This window comes from Papaver somniferum, chromosome 5, assembly GCF_003573695.1.
Source record: "Papaver somniferum cultivar HN1 chromosome 5, ASM357369v1, whole genome shotgun sequence".
Lineage (NCBI taxonomy): Eukaryota > Viridiplantae > Streptophyta > Magnoliopsida > Ranunculales > Papaveraceae > Papaver > Papaver somniferum.
The window spans coordinates 91323616-91349446 of record NC_039362.1 but is presented as its reverse complement, the minus strand read 5'-3'; the positions used below and the strand labels follow the sequence as shown (position 1 = coordinate 91349446).

Here is a 25831-nt window from a genome sequence, read left to right as displayed (position 1 = left end):
ACTTGAATGTATGAGTTGCATGATTATTATTAATTGAATCACATGAAAATTGGAAAATAGTGAAATCCTAAGTCTCAGTGTTTTTACAATCTTGAAAACAATTTTAATTCAATTTTTTGTTTTAGGCTTAGAATTTAAATCTAGAATTGAAATTTCACAAGTCTTAAATAAACCTATTTCTACAATTATAAAGAAAATCCCATCAATTTTTGGCGCCGCCGACGCGGACTTGTCTTTAGGTTTAGGTTTTAGATTTTTTGTTTTTAGTCTTTGTTTAATTTAATTAGAATTTTATTTTATTTTATTTTGGTAATTTTGTTCTTGGTGTGCAGGATTGGCTCGAAACGAAGTTGGAAAGTTAGACTTGCTTTCCAGTAATTCGAATCGCACTGGAGTTATCACAAAATATTTTCATTATCCCAATATCAATTCCATAATTAGCAAGCATCTGTTTCATCCATAGGAGTTGAGTATAACATGATCCGAAAACAATATATTCTACTTCACATGTAGACAAGGATTGAGAAATTTTCTTCTTGCTATGCCATGCTACAAGATTGAGACCTACATTGCAGAAGCCTCCTGATGTACTTTTTTTGTCTTCTACACAACCTTCCCAATCAACATCAGAATAAGCAGAAAGATCAACATTAGTATCAAAAGTATACGAGAGACCATACCCAGCAGTGTGATTTATATATCGTATGATTCTCTTCGCAGCTGCAAGATGAGATTCTTTTGGATCCGCCTGAAACCTGGCACAACAACCAACACTGAAAGAAATATCAGGTCTAGTATTTGTAAGATACAAAAGGCTACCTATAATGGATCGATATAATTTTTGATCCACTTTTGCTCCTTTCTCATACCTGTGCAATTTACCAGTAGTAGGCATAGGAGTCAGTTTAGAAGATGACTTATCCAGACCAAATCTTGACACACGATTACGTGCATACTTCTCTTGGGATAAGTAAATACCCTCCTTATGTTTTTGAATCTGTAATCCTAAGAAAATTTTTAACTCACCAACATTGCTCATTTAGAATTCTTTAGCAAGGGAGACTTGAAAGTCTTTTGAAAAATTTTCAGAGGTTGATCCATAGATGATATCATCTACATAGATTTGAGAAATGGCAACATCTTTCTCACTCCATTTGGTAAACAATGTTTTATCAGCTCCTCCTCTTGAAAATCCTTTTCTGATAAGAGAGGTAGTGAGTTTCTCAAACTAGGCTCTTGGTGCTTGTTTCAATCCATATAACGACTTTTTGAGATTCATCACATGATCAGGGAAATCAGGGTTTTCGAACCCTTTAGGTTGAGCAACATAGATTTCCTATTTTAAAATTCCATTCAGAAACGCTGATTTTATGTCCATATGAAACAACTTAATCTTGAGAAAGCAGGCATGGGCCAATAAAAGTCGAATGGACTCAAGATGTGCCATAGGAGCAAAGATTTTGTCAAAATCGATTCCTTCAATCTGTGAATATCCTTGAGCGACAGGTCTAGCTTTATTTCTGACAATTGTGCCATACTCATCCGACTTTTTCTTGAATATCCATTTGGTACCAACAATATTGATATTTGGAGGACAAGGTACACGTTCCCAGACATCCTGTCTTTCAAATTAATTTAACTCTTCATGCATTGCATTCACCCAAAAGGGATCTTTCAGAGCTTCATCAATATTCCTTGGTTCCACCTGCGAAAGATAACAACCAAAATTGCATATATTTTGAAGTTGACCTCTTGTTTTGGCGGTAGAATCCCTCCCCCCAATAATGTTGTTGGGGTCATGATTACTTTGAACCCAAAGATGTCGTGGAGGAACACGTACTTGTTCATCAGGAATGGATGGATCAGTGCTCTTCTCCTCGTCACTAGAAATGTCAGGATCAGTAACAGTTGGGATAACTTCAACTGATTATGGAATTTCTTTGACTTTCTCAATTGTCTCTGTTGGAGGGAATTCAGCAGGAGGACTATGTTGACGAAAGTTACTAATGTCGTCGATGATAACATTAGCAGATTCCATCATGACTTGAGTTTTGAGATTAAAAACTCGAAAACCACGACTATCAGATGCGTAGCCAAGAAAGATTCCTTCGTCACTTTTGGTGTCGAATTTCCCTTTATGTTCTCGATCTTTCAGAATATAACACTTACTTCCAAAAACCCTGAGATAGTGTAGATTGGGTTTTCTTCCATACCATAACTCATAAGGAGTGTTAAGGGTTTTAGACCGCAAATACACACAGTTGATCAAGTAGCATGCTGTAAAGGCAGCTTCTCCCCAAAATCTTAAAGGTAAGTTTTTGTTGTGGAGAATTACCCTGGACATTTCCTGAATGTTCCTATTCTTTCTTTCAGCAACTCCATTAGCTTGAGGAGTAATTGATGGTGAGTATTGTTGAATGATCCCCAGTTCGTCACAGAATTCGAATACCTTGGTGTCTTTGAATTCAGTGCCACGATCGCTCCTAATTTTCTTTAGTTTGTGACCTTGTTCGTTCTGGATCCTTTTAACAATAATCTTGAATTCACTTTGAGTTTCATTCTTATGAGATAGGAATGCAACCCAAGTGAATCTGGTATAATCATCTACCATATATAAAGCATACTTCTTACAGGAAACAGTGGGTTGTTGAATTGGTCCGAAGAGATCCATATGAATTAAATCAAGTGGAGCTTTAGTGAGAATATCTTGTGATGATTTGTGGCGAACTTTTGTTTGCTTACCCTTTTGACAGGCACCACATACACCTTCAATCTTTGCATTGATTTTGGGAATGCCTCTAACAAGTTCTTTGTTAATGATCTTAGTTATAAGGCTATAATTGATGTGACCAAAACGCTCATGCCAAAGATGTGTATATTCCACCTCAGTCAAATTGCAGCGGTTGATAAACTGAGTATCAAGAAGATAACAATTGTTTTTACCACGAGTTCCTTGAAATATTACCTTCCCGGATTTGTCAACAATGTCACATCCATTCGCATTGAAGACAACTCGATGGCCCTTGTCGCAAATTTGACTAATAGAAAGAAGATTAGCAATCATACCTTTAACGTATACCACATCATGGATTTCTGGAACACCGGGTAGCTTGATCGTTCCCTTTTTGCTAATGTAGCAACAACTTCCATCTCCGAACGTTACAGGACCTCCTTCGTAGTCAACCGATGATACAAACCAAGTGAGATCTCCTGTCATATGTCGACTACATCCACTATCAAGAAACCATTGAAAAGGAGATGTATATCTTAAAGCAAAGGCACCCATACTACTAGTACTTCTCGATTTAGAGTTTCCTGGTAGAGTTGTATGAACTTTTAGAGAGTCATACAGTTGTTTAGCTTTCTTACAAATACTACTTGCAACATTAATACTCTTTTGAAAGGACATACAAACTTGTTGTATATGATTGGATGGACCACAACATGAGCATATGCTTTGAAGATTGTCTGACTGGTTCCATGTCATATCAATTTTCTCAACATCCTGCCGTTGATTACTATCTGACTTATGACTTTTCATGAGAGAGGAACAACTGAGATTTTTCAACCTTTCAAGGGAAGTATTTCTGGATATCAAATCCTTAAGAATTGCAATTTCAGCAACAAGACCATAGTTGATCTGGATTTGTTCATCCAACCCTTTTTTGAAGAGATATCAGTTTGTCAGACCTTTTCTTGCGGTTGTTTTTCAAACTTGGTGAAGCGTTAATTGAGACTTTATAATCCATAGAGTCAGATCGCTACAAACACGGACTTGTTAGGTCTTAAACGTGTTTGCCTGCTCTGATACCAATTGAAAAAACGAGGGTCTAACAACACCACCCAATATTTCGATTAGCAATTTGTATGGACTAACTCCGAAATACTTTGCTAGGGAATCAACTAGACAGTCAGACTCAATCTAGATAAAAGTATCTCAAAGAGTTATTATCTCAATTTCTCAATTTGATCTTTACTTAAGCAAATAGAAATCTGTGAGTCTTTATCAAAGAGAAATAACTTGGACGGTACCAAAGACCATTGTCCAAGGATCAATCAACTACAATCAACAACCAAAGGTTGGATTAGAGAAGTTGATGATCTTAACGCACAACCTGTATTATTTAAATTATATAAAATATAATGCGGAAAAGAAATAACACAGACACCAGAAATTTTGTTAACGAGGAAACCGCAAATACAGAAAAACCCCGGGACCTAGTCCAGATTGAATACACACTGTATTAAGTCGCTACAGACACTAGCCTACTGCAAACTAACTTCGGACTGGGCTATAGTTGAACCCCAATCAGTCTCCCTCCGATCAAAGGTACAGTTGTACTCCTTCGCCTCTGATCCCAACAGGATACTGCGCACTTGATTCCCTTAGTTGATCTTCCCACAACCAAGAGTTGTTGTAACCCAAAATCACAGACTTGATAATAAATAGATCTGCCTCACACAGAAAAGTCTATAAAAGGATAAATTTATCTCCCACAGATAAACCCTAGGTTTTGTTCCGTCTTTTGATACAAAATCAAGGTGAACAGGAACCAATTGATAATCCGGTATTATATTCCCGAAGAACAGACTAGATTAATCAATCACCTCTCTTCAATCCTTCCTGACTACACAAGCGGATTGTCGAGGAATCACAAATAGTGAGATGAAGATGTTTGTGACTTCTTTATCTTGACTATCGGAGAACTCTCACGATCTCAATCCAATCAATCGATTGTACTCGTACAATAGAAAATGCAAGATCAAATCACACAACTACGATAAAGTAGTATCAGTATGGCTTCACAATCCCAATGAAGTCTTTAAGTCGTTAACCTGATTTTATAGAAGAAAATAAAAGGTTAATGAAGATCGACTCTAGCGGGCGCACTAGTAGCACACAGACGTGTGGGGATTAGTTTTGCACAATGCTAGATGTATCCTTTATATAGGTCTCAAATCAGGGTTTTTCCTTAGTTACAAAGCAATCCTTATTCACTGTTAGATGAAAACTTGATTTAGATTCAAGCTAATATTTCTCAACCGTTTGATCGAAAACTTAGCTTGTCACACACACTTTAGTAGACGTTTACTGGGTTCGTGAAAAACATGCCCAAACATGTACGTGTATGTTGGTTCAACATAGTAACCAAAAAGGTTAACCATATGAGCATTTCATATTAACCTTGTTCTTCTTCACCATAACTAGTTCAATTGACTCAAATGAACTAGTTAAAGAGTTGTTCAATTGCTATGAGATCTTATGTAACTACACAAGATACAATTGAAACAAAGATGATTCGATTCGATTGAATCGGCTCATGAACATTAAAGCCACGGTTTTGCATAAAGCATTCTTTAGTAATTTAATGTTTCATGTTCAGATCACATCTTTTGATCATAACCTCTTAAGTTCACAAACAAGTTCGCAGACTTAAGTTAATCGGTTGAGTTTACCAAACTCAGCAGAAATTCTCGGAAAGAGAACTTCCGCCAGTTCGCGATTTGGGTTCGCAGACTGAGTTCGCGAACTTAGCACACAAATGAGTTTTGAAAAATCCAGCAGAAATTCTCGGTCGAGAAATTCTGACAGTTCGCGGACTTGGCAAGCCAATTCCACAATCCTCCCGATTTCTCTTGATCAACAAATTTCGAAAATTTTGGTTCAAGGAATACATGGTTATGTAATCTAAACTCTCATTTCAATCATTGAGACATTCTCAGAGGACGCTATGTAGCCGCTATTCACAGACCGATTCACGTCAGAGCAATTCTCAAAGTGATTGAAACTTTTCATGACTTTCATCATTAGGTGAAGATAAACTTGATCAAAGCGAAACGCTTTACCAACACACGATTTCGAGATAAAAGATAAGCAATGAATGCTCAGCTCAAAATGTCAAATGTGTATGATCTAGTCTATATAGCATACGACTTTTGTCTCATAAGAAGTATGAGATAGAAGAGATAGACTTTTGAGTGATAGATAAGTTCAAGTCTCCACATACCTTTTTTGTTGATGAAGTTCCACGGTTCCTTGTATAGATCTTCGTCGTTGTATGATGAATCGCCATGAAGTCCTTGAGCTCAGCTACACTTTTCTATCCTAGTCCGAGACTTAGCTATGTAGGCTAGAAATCAAGACTTATAGTTTTGATCACTAACATTGATAAACATGTTTGAGATAGAAACTCATGCGAGGTTGACCGAGCTATGCTCTAACACTAACATTGACAAACATGCTTGAGATAGCAACACATGCGAGTTCGACCGAGCAATGCTCTAACAATCTCCCCCTTTGTCAATTTTAGTGACAAAACTATCAATACATATGGAATACAAAAATAAATGAATTAACTTTTGTAGCTCCTATTCCACATGCCTAATCTTCAACATTACTCGAAATCTTCGTCACTTCCAAGTACTCCAATGATCCCAAAGGTTGTAAGTTCATCATCATCATTGTTGAAAATCCGTTTCTATAACAATGAGAAAACAAGAGTTCTCAATCATTGTTATACAGTGTCATAGTATCATTATATAGTATCAAAGTTCAATTGCATCACAACTTCGACAACAATACTATGGTGATATGTATCACTCCCCCTTAGTCAATACTCCATCTCACATGGAAACCACGCCCCCTTACATAATGATCTGAAAACCATATGTATTTGTAGTGTGAACTACATATTAATTCCCCCCCTTTTTGTCAATAAAATTGGCAACGGTACGAAAACGGGATCCTAATGAAATTTCCGAAAGAGACATTTCATGACCAAAAGAAAGCATATATCATCTTATTTAGATGCAATCATATAGCCTAAGCTAAATGCATTAATCAAGGAGTTTATAAACATACAAGATAACCCCTATAATATTCCACAGCCGCACTCCCCACAAAGATTTGGCAATTAAGCACAAGTTCAATTAAGAACTCTCCCCCATAATATGTCACTCCCTAAGGAACAACAAGAGCGACCTTAATTTCAAAAGAAAAGAAGGATTTCTTTGGTCATAAAAAATCACATACAAGTATGAATTTGAATCCAAAGTACACAACTAAATTAACCACAAGAGAACCCATGATTAATTTAATCGGAAATGCTCAACATAAGTGAACTTATGGAGACTCAAAAATACTCAATTAGATTAATTACAAGATAACCCATAATTAAACTAATCGGAATACACAACCAAATTAACCACAAAAAGTAATCAATTTAATTGGTCATGCTCGACATAAGAAAACTTACGGAGCAACAACTAAATAACCAAAGAAGGATGATTAATTTAGTTGATCATGCTCGACATAAAGTACCTCACGGAGCAACAACTAAGCTAATCATAAGCGAATGAATAACTCAGTCGATTGTGCTCAACATAAGACACCTTATGGAACAACACAGTATATGCACAAAAATTATAGACCGGAGGTCGACCAAATACTGTGGAATAAGCAAAGATTCATTTTATTTTCCATCACCATTTGCACAATGACATACAATAGACATAATCCTTGAAAACAAAAGATTTTAACCTATCTTCCATCAATAATTGACATAATAGGCTTAACTTTTGTATTTTTCAAAAGTTCATTCCTTCTTTTATCAACACATGCATATCGACATACAAAGGACTTAACTTTTGACAAGGTATGGGACAATCACAGTTCACAGACGCAAACACACATATCCCATAAATAATTGCAATATATAAAACCATAAAGATTAATACTGCAAAAATCATCTTCCAAACAATTTTATAATTTAAACCAATAAATCTAAAAACATGAAGATGAAAACGTTGGACATAACTATGTGTAATCACAATAATGTCTATTCCAAACTTTAGTTATTCTTCTTAAATAAAACAAGAAATAGAAGATGTACTAGGCATTAAGACCTTTAAAGAATTCTTTATAGTCGCCGAACTCCTTGTCGTCAACAGCCATTGGGACATAAGGTTCATGAATATAGGAGTTAATATCAATAAACCTTCTTGACTGATGTCGAACCAGGGCCTTCTGAATCTCATGAGTCTTAAACACAAAAGCCTTTATTTGATGAATCTCCTTTTGCATCTCCTTCAACACTTCAAGAACATCAGAAAACTTCTGAGAATTTGAAGGAACATCTCTAGGCTTCCTCACATTCCTTATTTTTATTTTCAATGTCGGAGCTAACGGAGATTTCTCTTTTTCCTTCATGATTGATGGCTTGACAATCATATTAACATCCTTTCCATCAGAAGACATTGTACTTGGACCATCCATAGGCGTATGGGTTTGTGAGACGAAATCACAATCTTAACAAGTGGTCTTGAGATAAAAAGAAGTTTCAAGGAAGGAAAAAGAATGTACGGTTAACCTTTAACAGGTTCGTGCACGCACAATTCTGAAACCTAAAAAGAGTAGAATTTTCGAGAATAACCCTCTTTTATTGATAGACAAAACTAAGAAAAGAAGAGAACAACCTTTTCCTAAAGCTTGAGAGGTACATAATCTTGTCTCTTTTGATCAGGCACATGAGACAAGATTTCCAGATCAACACAATCAAGTTGCGTCGCAGTGAACGACAATTTGTCCACCACTTTCCTCTTTAGAGGAATCCACAGACCTCTATCTAACAAAACAACTTGACCATACTTTCTTCTCTAATGGTCTTGGTCTATCCTTGGAAACTAACTTCTTAGATGAAGATAAAATCCTACATACCTCAACGGTCTTCTGAGAAAGTTTAAGTTTATTTTCTCTTCGTTGAAGTTTGTTGACGTGCCTCAATTGGTGTTTGTACTTGTAACACTTTGAAAGTTCATGACCCTTTAGAGAACAATATGAGCACGTCAATCTTGAATAAAAATCAGGCTTCTGAGATATGCAAGCAGCTAGACACATGGTGGAACCTGAAATATTAGAGTTTCCAAAGAATGGGTCATTTTTTTCTTCCAGATTAGTTGGGTTTTCTTCTGAAAGAATATCAAGATTGATGTATGTATTGCTACAATTATCAAAATCAATATTTTCACCAAGAAGTGCAACACTCGGTTTCTCGTCTTTATTAGAATCATAGTTGTCAGACATTTCATCAAGAGTTGCAGCAAGACCTTTGTTCCCAATGTATTTTCTACGATTTGGGAACTCGTTTGCAAAATGACCAAATCCCTTACACTTAAAGCACTGAGGCATATCCTCGTCATCAGTTTCATCAATATCCCTATTTTTAGGAGGAATACGATTATGCGGTTTGACTGATGCTTTAGGATTATCTCTGGAGAACCGTTTACTTCTCTTTAACAGAAGGTCCCTAAAATGTCTTGTGAGCATCAAGACCGATTTGTCAAGATCTTCATCTGATGAATCAGTCTCAGAGTGATCGTCTTCAGAGATATACACATTTTTACTTTTATCAAGTAATTCAGTGTCTTTTAGTGATTTGAATGCAACATCCTTCGATTTGGATGAATGCTCGTGATCAAAGATCTTGAGCTTCCCAACCAGCGTATTTTTGGAGATATTATGAAGATTATTTCCCTCAACGATGGCATGATTCTTAGAATCGTATTTAGATGGCAACGATGTGAGAATTTTCAACACAATGTCCTTTTCAGGAATAGTCTTACCCAATGCAAAAGATGCATTAACAATTTCAGACACTTTGTGATTAAACTCATCAAATGAATCTTCATCTGCCATACGAAGGTTTTCCCAATCAGAATTAAGGTTTTGAAGCCTAGCTTCCTTTTCACTGGTATTTCCTTCGAATACGGTTTCTAAGATATCCCAAGCTTCTTTAAACTTAGTGCAATTTGACACATGGTGCTGAAGATTTGGGGTAATGCCGTAATGGCACTATGATGGGCATTCAAACCGTCGGAATTTTACTTTGCAGCAAGTATCTCGGCAGGAATGTATTCACCAATATTCTTGGGAAAGTTTGCATTTCTTACTTCCACAACGGGAGCATCATAGCCATTAACAACATATACCCATGATTGAAAATCACGTGCTTGAAGGAAAGCTCGCATAGCAATTTTCCACCATAAGTAATTACGGCCATCGAAAACTGGTGGTACGTTGATAGAGATAGCACCTCTATCCATAGAGTCAGATTGCTACAAACACAGACTTGTAAGGTCTTGAACGTGTTTTCCTGCTCTGATACCAATTGAAAAAGACGGGGTACAACAACCTCACCCAATATTTCGATTAACAATCTGTATGGACAAACTCCAATATACTTTCAATAGAATCAACTAGACTCAATCTTAACAAAGTATATCTAAGAGTTATATCTCTCTTTCTTGATTCAATTCTTTCTCAAGCAAATAGAAATTTGCTAATCTAATTGAATACAAGAGAAATCACTTGAACGGTACCAAAGACCAATGTTCAAGGATCAATCAATTTCAATCAACAACCAAAGGTCGGATTTCCAATTGATTGATTCAAACGCACAACCTGTGACATTTCAATTATATAACAAAATATAATGCGAAATAGAAATAACACAGACACCAGAATTTTGTTAACGAGAAAACTGCAAATGCAGAAAAACCCCGGGACCTAGTCCAGATTGAACACCACACTATATTAAGCCACTACAGACACTAGCCTACTATAAAATAACTTCGGTCTGGACTGTAATTGAACCCCAATCAATCTCACACTGATTCAAGGTACGGTTGCGCTCCTTACGTCTCTGATACCAGCAAGATACTACGCACTTGATTCCCTTAGCTTATCTCACCCACAACTAAGAGTTTCTACGAACCAAAGTCGAAGACTTTAATAAAAAAAAGCTGTATCACACAGAAAAGTCTACAGGAATAGAGAAATCTGTCTCCCACAGAAATACCTAAAAGTTTTGTTCCGTCTTTTGATAAATCAAGGTGAGCAGGAACCAATTGATAAACCGTACTTATATTCCCGAAGAACAACCTAGTATTATCAATCACCTCACAATAACTTAATCGACGCGGCGAAAGAAGATATTGTGGAATCACAAACGATGAGACGAAGATGTTTGTGACTACTTTTATATCTTGCCTATCGGAGATATAAATCTCAAGACAATCGTTACGATTGTACTCAAAAAGATAGAATCAGCAAGATCAGATCACACAACTACGAGAAAGTAGTATCAGTCAGGCTTCACAATCCCAATGAAGTCTTTAAGTCGTTAACCTGGTTTTCAAAAAGAAACCTAAGGTTAAAGGAGAATCGACTCTAGCTAATACAACTAGTATCACACGAAAGGTGTGGGGATTATGTTTCCCAGTTGCTAGAGTTCTCCCTTATATAGTCTTTCAAATCAGGGTTTGCAATCAATGTTTGCTTGGTAACAAAGCATTCAATATTCACCGTTAGATGAAAACCTGATTAGATTCGAGCTAATATATTTCAACCGTTGGATCGAAAATTTAGCTTGTTACACACAAATGAAATGCACGATTTTAGGTTTGTGTAACCGTACCCAAACATATACATTTGTCGGTTCAACGATAGTTAACCAAATGGTTAGCCTTATGAGCACTTTCATATCAACCATATTCTTCTTCACCATAACTAGTTCAAATGACTCAAATGAACTAGTTAGAGAGTTGTTCAATTGTAAGGAAATCTTATGTAACTACACAAGAAACAATCGAAGCAAAAACGATTTGATTCACTCGAATAGGTTCACGAACTTTATAGCCACAGTTTGCATTTTGCATTTCTTAGTTAATTTAAATAAGTTCACAAACAATCGTCTTTAGATATAACCTACTTAAGTTCGCGGACTTAAGTTCCCGGAAGGAGTTCTCAAACTCCAGCAGATTTTCTCGGGTCGAGAACTTCCGCCAGTTCGCGGACTGGGTTCGCGGACTGAGTTCGCGGCTCTTGTTCCGGTTCTCTTGATCAACAAAGTTCGCAAACTTCGGTTCAAGGAAAAAGGACTTATACATATATGTGTTTCCACACAATTCTTATATCCATCATTGGTTATATAATCTAAACTCTCATTTCAATGAAACATTCTTAGAGGACGTTATTATATAGTTGTTATTTACAAACTATTTTTCGTCAAAGTAAGCAGTTTTCAAAGTGATTGAAACGTATCATGAATTTCGTCACTAGGTAAAGATGAACTTGGCCAAAGCAAAAGCTTACCAACATATATTTCGAGAAATACATAGGCGAGATAAACTCGGCTCGAAATAGCAAATGTGTATAATCAAAGTCTATATAACAAAACGACTTTTGTCTCAAAATAGGAGATAGAGTAGATATACTTTTGAGTGATAGATAAGTTCAAGTCTCCACATACCTTTTAGTCGATGAAAGTTCCACCAGTTCCTTGAGTAGTCCTTCATCTTGTATGATGATTTCCATGGAGTTCTTGAGCTCAACTACACTTTATATCCTAGTCCGAGACTTAGCTATATTAGACTAGAAATCAAGACTTATATTTTTGTTCACTAACATTGACAAACATGCTTGAGATAGAAATGCATGCGAGTTCGACCGAGCAATACTCTAACAAAAATACCTTTTGTCTAAGAAGGATGCAAATTCCTAGATTGATTAGATGGATCCTTTTGTTACAAGAATTTTCTCCAGACATTAGAGACAAAAAGGGTGCAGAAAATGTAGTAGCAGACCACTTGTCTAGGCTAGTTGTTAGTTCCCCTGATGATTCCCTTCCTATAAGGGATGGCTTTCCTGATGAACAACTGTTCTTTGTTTCCCAATCACCTTGGTATGCAAATATAGTGAATTATCTTGTTACCGGCCGAATGCCTCAACATTTGGGTAAGCAAGTTTGTTCTAGGTTTTTAGCCGAGGTTAAGCATTTGTTTTGGGACGATCCTTATCTGTTTAAGTATTGTCCAGACCAGATTATTAGGACATGTGTGACTGAGAGTGACCAGTCCAGTATTATCTCCTTTTGTCATGAACATGCATGTGGGGGTCATTTTAGTGCTAAGAAGACTGCTGCTAAGATATTGCAGTATGAATTTTAGTGGCCTTCGTTGTTTAAAGACTCCCATAGTCATTATGTTTCTTGTGAGCGATGCCAGAAGTTAAGAACCATTTCCGTAGAAATATGATGCCTTTGAACACTATTTTAGTGATTGAGGTCTTTGATGTGTGGGGCATTGATTTTATTGGTCCATTTCCTAACTCTTTGGGTTATCTTTACATACTTGTCGCTGTAGACTATGTGTCTAAGTGGGTTGAGGCGGTTCCGTGTAAAACAAATGACCACAAGGTCGTACTCCAGTTTTTGAAAGATAATATACTTGCACGTTTTGGTACACCGCGAGCTATAATTAGTGATGGAGGAACACACTTTCGTAATAGGCCATTTTCACTTTTAATGAAACAATATGGTACTACCCACAAAGTAGATACCCCATATCACCCACAGACTAGTGGTCAGGTAGAGGTTTCCAATAGGAAATTAAGCGTATTCTAGAGAAAAGAGTCAATCCTAATTGGAAAGACTGGTTGTCGAGGCTTACTGATGCCTTATGGGCTTACTGCACTGCGTTTAAAACCCCCAATAGAATGTCCCCTTATCGTCTAATATTTGGCAAGGCATGTCACTTACCTGTTGAGTTAGAACATAGAGCATATTTGGCTGTTAAGCAGCTAAATTTTTCACTTGACAAAGCAGGAGCTCACAGAAAACTCCATCTCGATGAGTTGGACGAAATTCGTAGAGATGCATACGATAGTGCTAAGGAGTATAAGAACAAAATGAAACTTGTGCATGATAAGTATATTTTAAGAAAGTCATTTTCTCCAGATCAAAAAGTTCTTCTATATGATACTCGTTTGCATCTTTTCTCCGGGAGGTTGCGCTCTCAGTGGACCGGTCCTTTTGTGGTCCGTACTGTTTTTCCTCATGGCGCTATTGAAATTGAAACATTGGATGGTAGTAGTTCTTCTAAGGTTAACGGTCAGAGGTTCAAGCGCTTTTTAGAAAAGTTTCCTACAGGTGATGTTGAGGAGGTCCTCTGGAGGACCCTGTTTACCTTGATTGACCATCGAGGTATTTGATATTTGTATGTTGTATATTATTTTTTCTATTTGTTTTTAAGATTTTTATTTTTATTTCTCTCCTTATTCTCCGTGGAAGGATTATTACGCTTCATCCAGGTACTATCTTTCTGACTTCTCTCTTTACAGATTCCTCGTGTTACTTATACTTTTGGTATTGTTCTTTAATTAGAAACATTGAGGACAATGTTAGATTTAAGTTTGGGGGTGGGGAAGAAACTTTTTGTTACAATAAATAAACTCCGGAGCCTAGAAATTTATACTTGTTAAGGATAGCACTAACCAATCTAAGTGGATGGAAACATCTTGGTTGTAGGAGCTGAGGAACCAATCTGATTAGATGGAAACATCTAAAGAGTCTATTCATAAAAGCACAGAACTCAGGTGTTAGAAATAACATTGTAGTTTCGCCATATCTCGTTGAGTCCTTTTCACTTCTGTTTTTATTTTATTTTCTTTTTAAAATATGTTTCTAAGTGATTTGGTGGGGCCCAAACATCGAGTTGTTACCACCGATGGGATGAGATCGAGTGATTGAGTTACTAAAAAAAAAAACTGAGACCAGACCTATCAGACCAATGGGAATAAATATTAACACTTGGATAGCAATATATGTGTGTTCTCCCTATCTCATTCGCCTAAACAAGCATGGAATGTAGGATCCACGTGAATTACCATGTAATCTGCTGACAAGAAGCATGCGCTTGGATCCGCAAGATCTAATCATGTTGTTAGTTCTTAATAAAAAAAATGTTAATGTTCAATAAATCGATCACTGGTTCCCTTGTATATGCTGATAAGCACGTAAGTGCTACATTTTATACCCATATTTATATTAGTTAGGACTCGATATTTTGGCTAACTACACTATTTTAGTGCTTTTTGTAGAAAGTACTCGCGAATATGATCACAGGAAGAAATATGGCTAATTGGAGTGTAAAATGGAATTTGCAATCGGAGTTACTCATGCTGTTATCCACGGCAAGAACCTTGAATGTGATGGCCCGGTATCTCTGTGTATCAGCATCACTCAAGCTTTACGATTGACGGCATCTCATACATATTCAGGAATTGTCTTGACATGTTTCAAACAAGCCAGGCCCAATAGTATGGCTAAAGAGAACAAAGAAAGGCTATACGTGTTTGAATGAGAAGGTCTGAACTGGAGTTCGATCATTAGCTGCTGCATCAGATGGAAAGGTTGTCGACTGTTGAATAAATGGTGGTTGGATGGGATGTGACGGAGGTTGACCAAAGAATGGAGCTGGATTATTCACTGGAGTTCTTTAGTTGCGTGTCGATGGAGCAAACAAAAGAGCTGATGTTGCCGAGATGAATGAGCGATCATGAACTCCAGTGGTTTTGGATGAAATTAAACATTTAAATGGTGGCTGAATGAGGAAACCTGCAGGCGTGAATATTGGCTCAGCTGGTGCTGATTTCATCTGCATATCTCAAATGAAGTTATGGTACAGTCAACTCAGGGTGAAGAGATGAGAAGAACAAGGATAACTGGTGCTGGCTAGTCAGGATTTGTAGGGGGTTCTTTAGTTAATCGATTTGCAGGAAACAATGGGTATTCTCTCGTACCTACAATGGGTTTGGTCTGAGCTTTCAATTGAAGACGAACTAGTGCTGCTGCCATAGTTGTATGGTTGTGAACTGGGAGGATTATCGGTGGTGTTGTTACATGGACACATACTTCAGAAGAAGTTCAGACTCTGAGATATGGTTGGTTCGAGTCGTGAACTCTTGGTCGTGTTTGAGCATAATCGGATGGAAACGAGAAAGCAACAAGAAATGAAGAGTTTACGGCCGGTGTTGTTGTCGGCAGTTAAGTGGTGCTGTTCACGGGAAGATTACAGTGATTATGATGGCAGAAGAAACGAACTGAACTGCAGGAAAATTGAAGTATTGGCTTGACGAGTTGGTTAAACTGAATTCGTATGAGGGGTTTGGCTCGAGTGGTCCTGTCGTTCCTGGAGGTGATGAAGAGAGCTAGGGTTTGCTGTGATCGATCTTGGGCGTGAGATGAACGGGAATGGAGCTGCAGACAGTTGGAGTTGATTGAAGTAAGAGTTGTTGTTGCTGCCATGGCCGTGTACAAGGTTAAGACTTGAATGGAGATGGGAAATACTATATGTGCTTGATAGATGATTGCAGCTGGTGTTTGAAGTGAATGTCGAAATCGAGAAGATGAAGCTGGTGGGTTGTCGATAGTGTGATTTCAAGGGACAGAAACGGAGAGACTTTGGCAACTGAGCGAACAGAAATGTAAGCTGGGTCCGGTTTTGGACGTGGGTACTGAGAATGGACTGGGCCTTAAGCATTTTTACTGCTAGGTCTTATCTGACTCGTGACAGCACTATATGAAACGTGACCGAGAGATAAAGAGGGAGGCGGGTTTTGGAGGATCATTCCGGGGGGTTTCGGTTAATCTCTGTTCGTGACAGACAGGGGAGAAGAGGACTGGAAGCCCCCGCCGTGTTTGAGAGCACAAGACAAACAGAAGAGGAAGCGATATTGGTTTTATCTTTCTTCTTTTGTTATTATTTTTGATGGGTTTTAAGAAATTCATAATCATGTTTTGCTAATTTGCTATTTGTAACTACGGTTTTTATGGTTAAACTACATGGGTGTTAGGCCATTTTTGATTGAATTGAATTATGAAGCAATAGACCATTTTGATTAGAATAAATAATTCCATGATTTTATATATTGATTTAATGATAATGAGTTGTTGCTCACCGGTTTCGTATAACCTTTGTGCATAATTGTTAGGGTCGAAAATATATTTGTCTACTTATTTGATATTTCATGCTTGGGTTAAATATTTTGATGAGGTATGCTTAGAATAGCCAGGTATTATTTGACAACCTGTATTTAGTTTCGTATAAATTCCTCGCTAATGCAATTTGATGGTGCATGCTTTGGTTTAGTCTTTTGATGTGCCATGCTTTGGGCGTCCCAGTGATATTTGCGACTCTAATATATATAATAGGTGATGTCAATAGAACAAACAATAAGCACATATTCATAATTATGTTTCATTTCAGTATTTGCAAGTAAATAGTGGTGGATACATTGAACCCTGGTTACCAACTTTCCCATTTGATTCGTTTTTTTACTTTAGATTATTTTTCTGTTATTATTCTTTCAAAAATCCAAAAACATTTTTATTTATTAGTCCATTAGAGATATTGATTACGTGTTTCCACCGCTCCCTGTGGGTTCGACCCGTACTTTCTTCTGTCTACTAGTTAGACACCGTGCGATTGCGGTTATCACATATAGGGTTTTCCCCAAATCTTATCATATGCCAGCTGAGTTGATCTAGAATTAGGATTATCGACCACTGATTCCCTTGTTATGCCAGTTGTATTGATATTAGTCATACTAGTATCTCAGTCCATTAGGATAGGTTCATCCTGACAACGGCTTCAGACAGATTTGGAAAACACAGTTCACCTTAGTCAACATCAAAACCATCTATGTTTTTATCTATTTCCATCTTCTTAATTTATCCATGTGATTTGTTGACTCCAAATATTGATGTCCATAGTGCGACTATCTGAGTAGAGCTCTATCCCTTATATATGAATTTTAGTATGCTTGAGTGCAAGCTCGTCTACAACAATTGGAATTTCGCATCAGGGTACTTCCTCCTGTAGTCAATGAGAGTATGCCAACCAAGAAGATTTTTTAGTGCTATTCCAAGGTTCTGCGTAGATATCTCGGGTTTGGAGTAAAGGTTTTGTGGGTATATCTCTGGTAAACCCTCCCGAGACTATAACTCGGCCACTAGGGCCTCCTAGGTGTTTAAAGGCTTGTTGCACACGCTAAGTGCAATCGCGATGCCTGCGACAGTGAGTTAGGATTTTATTTTCTAAATTAGACTTGCTCGAGGACTAGAAAATAATAAGTTTGGGGGTATTTGATGGACACATTTTTGTGTCCGATTTGTCTCGATTCTATATATTGTTAGGGCTCATTTTTGTACTTATTATGGTGTTTTATATTTGTGTAGGTATTTTTTTTGCCAATAAACATTTTTGGAAAAATCGGCTTGAAAAGTTGTTTAAAGCACCCGAAGGAATTGTTATTGACACCCATCATTTGGATAAGGGGAAACCCAAGGACACCAGCTATCGACACCCCAAAACCTGTTAAGGGGCGACCATCTTCTACATATGAGTTGTCAGTTTTGGCGGGAAAATTGGCAGGAGCAAACCAGATTTAGGGTTGAAGATTTGATCGAGTTTTAATGAGATTCAACTGCTGATTTTTGTTGGGATGACTAGAATTAACGAAACAGGGGAAATATGGTCATCAAAACTGGTTACAATGGGCTGGATTATTGAATTGAAGCGAAACAAGAAGGATAGTTCTTCTCGGGTCTGTTTGTATTTTGAGATGTTTCTGTGGAGATTAAATCACCAAAATTGGTTGAGATGGACTTATTAGAATATAACAGAGTTGTTAGGAGTGATTGGGTCGATAGAAATTGACTGGATACCCGGATTGAATACGAGTAAGGAAAACAGAGCTGCGGGTTTTTGTTGGTCCTATTTCTGGAATCTTTATGGAAGAGAAAAGAAATAAGATATTCTGAGAGATTTATTTCTATCACAAGATGGATTCTGAGTGATCTATACAGCTCAGATACGCGTAGATAATCAAGAGGAGAATGAAAAGTCCGAGACATCCTGCTAAAGAAAAGAAGAGATTTAATCGGGATTTTAGGGTTTCTTTGGTGTATAAAAGGCGTAGTCGAGTTCCAGGAAAGGTTACGTACACTTTGGGGTAGTTTTAGAGAGCTTTAGAACCGAACAACATAAAAAGAAAAAGTTACAGGAGAGAGGTAAAAGAAGAACACAGAACAACAGAAGAAGAAAGTCGCAGAATCCATGGCCTTTACTTTCATATTCAATACCCTTTGTAACAATTCTTGCAATAATTATATTGAGTTCGCAACAGTTCTGTTAAGGTTTCTCTGTAACAGCGGTTTTGTAACAATTATATTCGTTACAAAACACGCTGCTTTATACCTTTTCATCCTTTTAATCAACTTCTGGGCTATGAACATGTATTTTGAGCAAGTGATTAATATGAGGAGCTAAACCCCTTTGCTGAGGCGACGGAGGAAGCTATTTTTCCAATATTTGAGTGGTAAGTTTTATTTAACTAATTATTGCAATTCTTTACGATTATTTGCCTTGATGAGAAAACTGATTTATTGATTTTTATTAAACAATTGTGATTTCTTTTGATAGAGCATGCTTTCCTAGGGTTTTGATGTTCTATGCTTTTCATAAACAGTTGTTATTTCTAAAAATCTAGTTATTGCAATATATGAGAATCACTTGAATGTATGAGTTGCATGATTATTAATAATTGAATTACATGAAAGTTGGAAAATAGTGAAATCCTAAGTCTCAGTGTTTTTACAATCTTGAAAACAATTTTAATTCAATTTGCTTTTTTAGGCTTAGAATTTAAATCTAGAATCGAACTTTCACAAATCTTAAACGAACCTATTTCTACAATTATAAAAAGATCCCATCAATTTTTGGCGTTGCCGACGCGGACTTGTCTTTAGGTTTAGGTTTTAGATTTTTTGTTTTTATTATTTTTTTAAATTAATTAGAATTTTATTTTATTTTCTTTGATTTTACTTTGGTATTTTTGTTTTTGGTGTGCAGGATTGGCTCGAAACGAAGTTGGAAAGTTAGACTTGCTTTCCATAAAAGGAGAAAGCCGAAGATCCTTTTTTAAGAACTTTTATTTATTAGTTTCTTTATTTTTCTTTTGGACTTATATTTTTTTTTTATTTTGCTGTTTGTTTATTTCATTTATTATTATTAAAAAAACACACCTGCATACACCAATTGCATTTTCGTCCGGCACCGATTTTAGGAAAACAAGTGGTTGAGTACGGTGAACCCTCTGAGCGTTATCATCCGAAACACCACAAACCTCAGCCTCGTACCTTTGGGTATATTTTGTTGTGGTAACCCAAGCCTACCTAAATTAGTTAGCCCAGCATTTTCATGTGCACAGTTTTTGGTTGAATCCTTGTATGCCAGAACGTAAGAGAGACGCTCTAGGACGGTTTATGCGTGAAAAACCTAGAAGTGATATTTTAGGAAACAAGAGTCTTGATTACCTTAATCTAGAGAGTCCTATTTTTGAACGTCTTGATTTTACTGAGGAGAGAATCCCTATTACTCAGATAAATCGGGGACCCTACAGATGCTCCCAATCTTTTTAGGGAAAGAAAATGAAAACCCTTATTTCCTTGTTATGGATTTTGAGGAAATTTGTAGTACCCTAAAAATTATAAACCTTGATGATGATGCTTTGAAACTTAGGTTATTCCCCCTTTCCCTGAAAGATAAAGCCAAATCATGGCTATATAGTTTAGCTTCCGAGTCAATCAAAACATATGAACAACTTACATCTGCCTTTTTGAACAAGTTTTTCCCTAGGCACAAAACATCGTCTATTAGGACGCAAATATGCACGTTTTCTCAACAGGAGGGAGAATCTTTATAAAGGTATTTGGAAAGGTTCAATGATTTGTTGACACAATGTCCTCATCATGGTTTAGAAAAGGTTAGGCTAGTTCAGATCCTTTATGAGGGTTTAGATTATTCCACTACAACCATAGTAGAATCCATGTGTACAGGTGGCTTTGAAAACAATGGGAAAATAAATAGGGGACCCCAGAAAACAATTCTTCTAAGTAAAGGAAACGTTAATAGGGTAGATGGAGGCTTTGAATCAGATGCCAAAATTGCTGCTATAGCAAAAAGGTTAGAAGCTTTAGAAGTGGGTCATACTAGTGGTAGAGTGGAACCTTTTTGGGAAGGCCAGAATAATGAAGAGAAAGCCAATGCTCTTTAATAACGCTAGATTTGATAACCGTCAAAAGTTTGACCCATATTCAGAAACCTATAATCCGGTTGGAGAAACCATCTGAACCTTTCGTGGTCTAAGGGCCAGAGTCAAGGTCAGTTTAGTAATTCTAATGCTCCCCCAGGTTTTGGCTATACTAAGAATCCTTCAGGACCGGCACAGTTTCAGAATCCTCCAGATAAAAAGGTCATGAGCTTAGAAGAAACCCTTGCCTCATTTATTCGAAACACCGAAAAGACTCACCTATCGCTTTCACATGACATAGAAGAAAGTAAAAATATAGGCCAGGCTAATTCTCAGGCTATTTCCGAGTTAAAAAACCAGGTTAGTCAAATAAATGAGTCTTTGAGAGAAAAATGTAAGTTTCTTAGTCAAACACTACCCAACCCTAGAGGAGTTCATGAAGTAGGTGCGAAACCATCGAATCAATTGAATGCTATTAGAACCCTTAGGAGTGGTAGAGTTGTAGACAATAAGGTAACCATGCCCGATAGTGAACATATTGTAGTTCACCCCTCAGGACCACCAGTAGCTGAGGAGACTGGTAAAGTTTCTGATGATGCCAATTCGGTTCCTGAGAGGTCTTATTCTGTGCCTAGAGCCCTATTTCCCCAGCTATTAGTACCAACAAAGAAGGAATCGAACTTTAATGACATATTAGAGGTTTTTAAGCAAGTCAACATAAACCTTCCTTTATTATATGCAATTAGGAAACTTCCTGCTTACGCTAAGTTGCTTAAGGATATGTGTACGAGAAAGAGAAAGCTAAATGTCCTTAAGAAATCCTTTTTAGCGACCCATGTAAGTTCGATCATCCAGAACACCACAACTCCTAAGTACAAAGACCCAGGTTCCCCTACCATTGCTTGCACAATAGTTAACTTTCGGGTAGAAAAATCTTTACTTGACTTAGCAGCCAGTGTGAACTTACTACCGTACCATGTATACTTAGAACTAGGGCTTGGTGAAATGAAACCTACTCAGATTACACTGCAGTTAGCTGATAGGTCTGTCAAAATTCCTCGAGGTGTTATTAAGGATGTTCTTATTGAGGTCGACAAGTTTATCTATCCAGTGGATTTTGTTATCCTAGATACCCAACCTGTCTCTGACCCACAAAACCAGATACATGTGATTTTAGGTCGCCCATTTTTAGCTACATCCAATGCAATCATTAATTGTCGAAATGGTATTATGAATTTGTCTTTTTGAAATATGACTATTGAGCTGAACATTTTCAATATTAGTAAGCTACCCTCTGAACTAGATGACTCGAGCATAGAAAGAGGTAAACATGATAGGAACATTAGTCGAGGAGTCATTACCAAATACTTTGTTAGAATATCCATTAGAGAAATGCCTGGCCCATTTTGGGATTGATTTTGATGATGATAGTGTGATTAATGAGATGAATGCTCTGTTATATTTGGCCCCTTTGATAGACACTAGTAATGGATGAAACCCTAAGTTCGAACCACTCCCAGTTTCTAAGTCTACCCTAGTCCCTTCTTTAGAAAAGCATCCTAAGTTGGACCTTAAACAACTACCAGATACCCTGAAGTATGTGTTTTTAAGCCCATCTGAGACTTTACCTGTGATTGTTGCTTCCGACTAGGATAGTGATCAGGAAAGTAGGCTAGTTACCATACTTCAAAATAACAAGGAGGCTTTAGGGTGGACCATAGCAGACATTAAGGGTATAAGTCCTACTGTTTGTATGCACCGGATTTATTTAGAGGAAGACACCAAACCTTCTAGGGAGATGCAACGTCGACTTAACCCTAATATGAAAGAAGTTGTTCGAACAGAGGTTCTTAAATTGTTAGATGCAGGTATTATCTACCCAATTTCAGACAGTAAGTTGGTCAGCCCCGTTCAGGTTATTCCCAAGAAATCAGGTATCACCGTAGTCCAGAATGATAATAATGAGTTAATCCAAACCCGAGTGACCACGGGATGGCGTGTCTGTATCGACTATAGGAAATTGAACAAGGTCACTAGGAAGGATCACTTTCCCCTTCCCTTCATCGACCAAATGCTAGAACGATTATCAGGACATAGTCACTATTGCTTCTTAGATGGCTATTCTGGATATAATCAGATTGAGAATGCCCCTGAAGACCAGGAAAAAACCACTTTTACCTGTCCCTTTGGTACCTTTGCGTATAGACGCGTGCCTTTCGGTCTATGTAATGCCCCTGCAACTTTTCAACGTTGTATGATGAACATATTTTCTGATATGGTAGAACGGGTTTTAGAGGTCTTTATGGATGACTTTTCAGTGTTTGGTTCATCTTTTGATGAGTGCTTGCATCATTTGACACTAGTTTTGACTAGGTGTAAGGAAAAGAATTTAGTGCTTAATTGTGAAAAATGACATTTCATGGTTAAATCAGGAATTGTCTTAGGGCATATCGTATCTTCAAATGGTATAGAGGTAGACAAAGCCAAAGTTGACCTTATTAAGACTGTACAGGTCCCAAAAACCGTATAAGATATTAGGTAATTCCTAGGGCATGCAGGTTTTTATCGTCGATTCATTAAGGATTTTAGCTTGATTTCTAGACCTTTTTGCAATCTGCTTGAAAAAGATGTTAAGTTTGTCTTTGATGATGCTTGTTTAGAGGATTTTGAAAAGCTTAAGACTTTACTCACTACCTCCCCCATAGTCCATGCACCCAACTGGAACCTACCCTTTGAGATTATGTGTGATGTTTCAGATTATGCTATAGGTGTTGTGCTAGGTCAGCGAGAAAACAAATTACTTCATGTGATTTACTATGCTAGAAAAACTCTGAATGATGCCCAACTGAACTATACAACTATCGAGAAGGAACTGTTAGCCATTGTGTTTGCCTTGCATAAGTTTAGATCCTACCTATTAGGGTCTAAGGTCGTAATTTATACTGATCATACTGCTTTAAAATACCTTTTGTCTAAGAAGGATGCAAAACCTAGATTGATTAGATGGTTCCTTTTGTTAAAAGAATTTTCTCCAGACATTAGAGACAAAAAGGGTGCAGAAAATGTAGTAGCAGACCACTTTTCTAGGCTAGTTGTTAGTTCCCCTGATGATTCCCTTCCTATAAGGGATAAGTTTCCTGATGAACAATTGTTCTTTGTTTCCCAATCACCTTGGTATGCAAATATAGTGAATTATCTTGTTACCGGTCGAATGCCTCAACATTGGGGTAAGCAAGTTTGTTCTAGGTTTTTAGCTGAGGTTAAGCATTTCTTTTGGGACGACCCTTATCTGTTTAAGTATTATCCGGACCAGATTATTAGGAGATGTGTGACTAAGAGTGACCAGTCCAGTATTATCTCCTTTTGTCATGAACATGCATGTGGAGGTCATTTTAGTGCTAAGAAGACTGCTGCTAAGATATTGCACTGTGGATTTTACTGTCCTTCGTTGTTTAAAGACTCCCATAGTCATTGTGTTTCTTGTGAGCGATGCCAGAAGTTAGAAACCATTTCACGTAGAATTATGATGCCTTTGAACCCTATTTTAGTGATTGAGGTCTTTGATGTGTGGGGCATTGATTTTATTGGTCCATTTCCTAACTCTTTGGGTTATCTTTACATACTTGTCGCTGTAGACTATGTGTCTAAGTGGGTTGAGGCGGTTCCGTGTAAAACAAATGACCAAAAGGTCGTACTCCAGTTTTTGAAAGATAATATACTTGCACGTTTCGGTACACCGCGAGCTATAATTAGTGATGGAGGAACACACTTTCGTAATAAGCCATTTTCACTTTTAATGAAACAATATGGTATTACCCACAAAATAGGAGATAGAGTAGATATACTTTTGAGTGATAGATAAGTTCAAGTCTCCACATACCTTTTAGTCGATGAAAGTTCCACCAGTTCCTTGAGTAGTCCTTCATCTTGTATGATGATTTCCATGGAGTTCTTGAGCTCAACTACACTTTATATCCTAGTCCGAGACTTAGCTATATTAGACTAGAAATCAAGACTTATATTTTTGTTCACTAACATTGACAAACATGCTTGAGATAGAAACGCATGCGAGTTCGACCGAGCAATACTCTAACAAAAATACCTTTTGTCTAAGAAGGATGCAAATTCCTAGATTGATTAGATGGATCCTTTTGTTACAAGAATTTTCTCCAGACATTAGAGACAAAAAGGGTGCAGAAAATGTAGTAGCAGACCACTTGTCTAGGCTAGTTGTTAGTTCCCCTGATGATTCCCTTCCTATAAGGGATGGCTTTCCTGATGAACAACTGTTCTTTGTTTCCCAATCACCTTGGTATGCAAATATAGTGAATTATCTTGTTACCGGCCGAATGCCTCAACATTTGGGTAAGCAAGTTTGTTCTAGGTTTTTAGCCGAGGTTAAGCATTTGTTTTGGGACGATCCTTATCTGTTTAAGTATTGTCCAGACCAGATTATTAGGACATGTGTGACTGAGAGTGACCAGTCCAGTATTATCTCCTTTTGTCATGAACATGCATGTGGGGGTCATTTTAGTGCTAAGAAGACTGCTGCTAAGATATTGCAGTATGAATTTTAGTGGCCTTCGTTGTTTAAAGACTCCCATAGTCATTATGTTTCTTGTGAGCGATGCCAGAAGTTAAGAACCATTTCCGTAGAAATATGATGCCTTTGAACACTATTTTAGTGATTGAGGTCTTTGATGTGTGGGGCATTGATTTTATTGGTCCATTTCCTAACTCTTTGGGTTATCTTTACATACTTGTCGCTGTAGACTATGTGTCTAAGTGGGTTGAGTCGGTTCCGTGTAAAACAAATGACCAAAAGGTCGTACTCCAGTTTTTGAAAGATAATATACTTGCACGTTTCGGTACACCGCGAGCTATAATTAGTGATGGAGGAAC

At 37.3% G+C, this 25831-nt stretch overlaps 1 pseudogene; it reads right to left on the bottom strand.

Moving 5' to 3' along the window:
* Positions 1-20555: 20555 nt before the first annotated feature.
* LOC113284887 lies at positions 20556-20655 on the bottom strand (annotated as a pseudogene).
* Positions 20656-25831: the final 5176 nt, after the last annotated feature.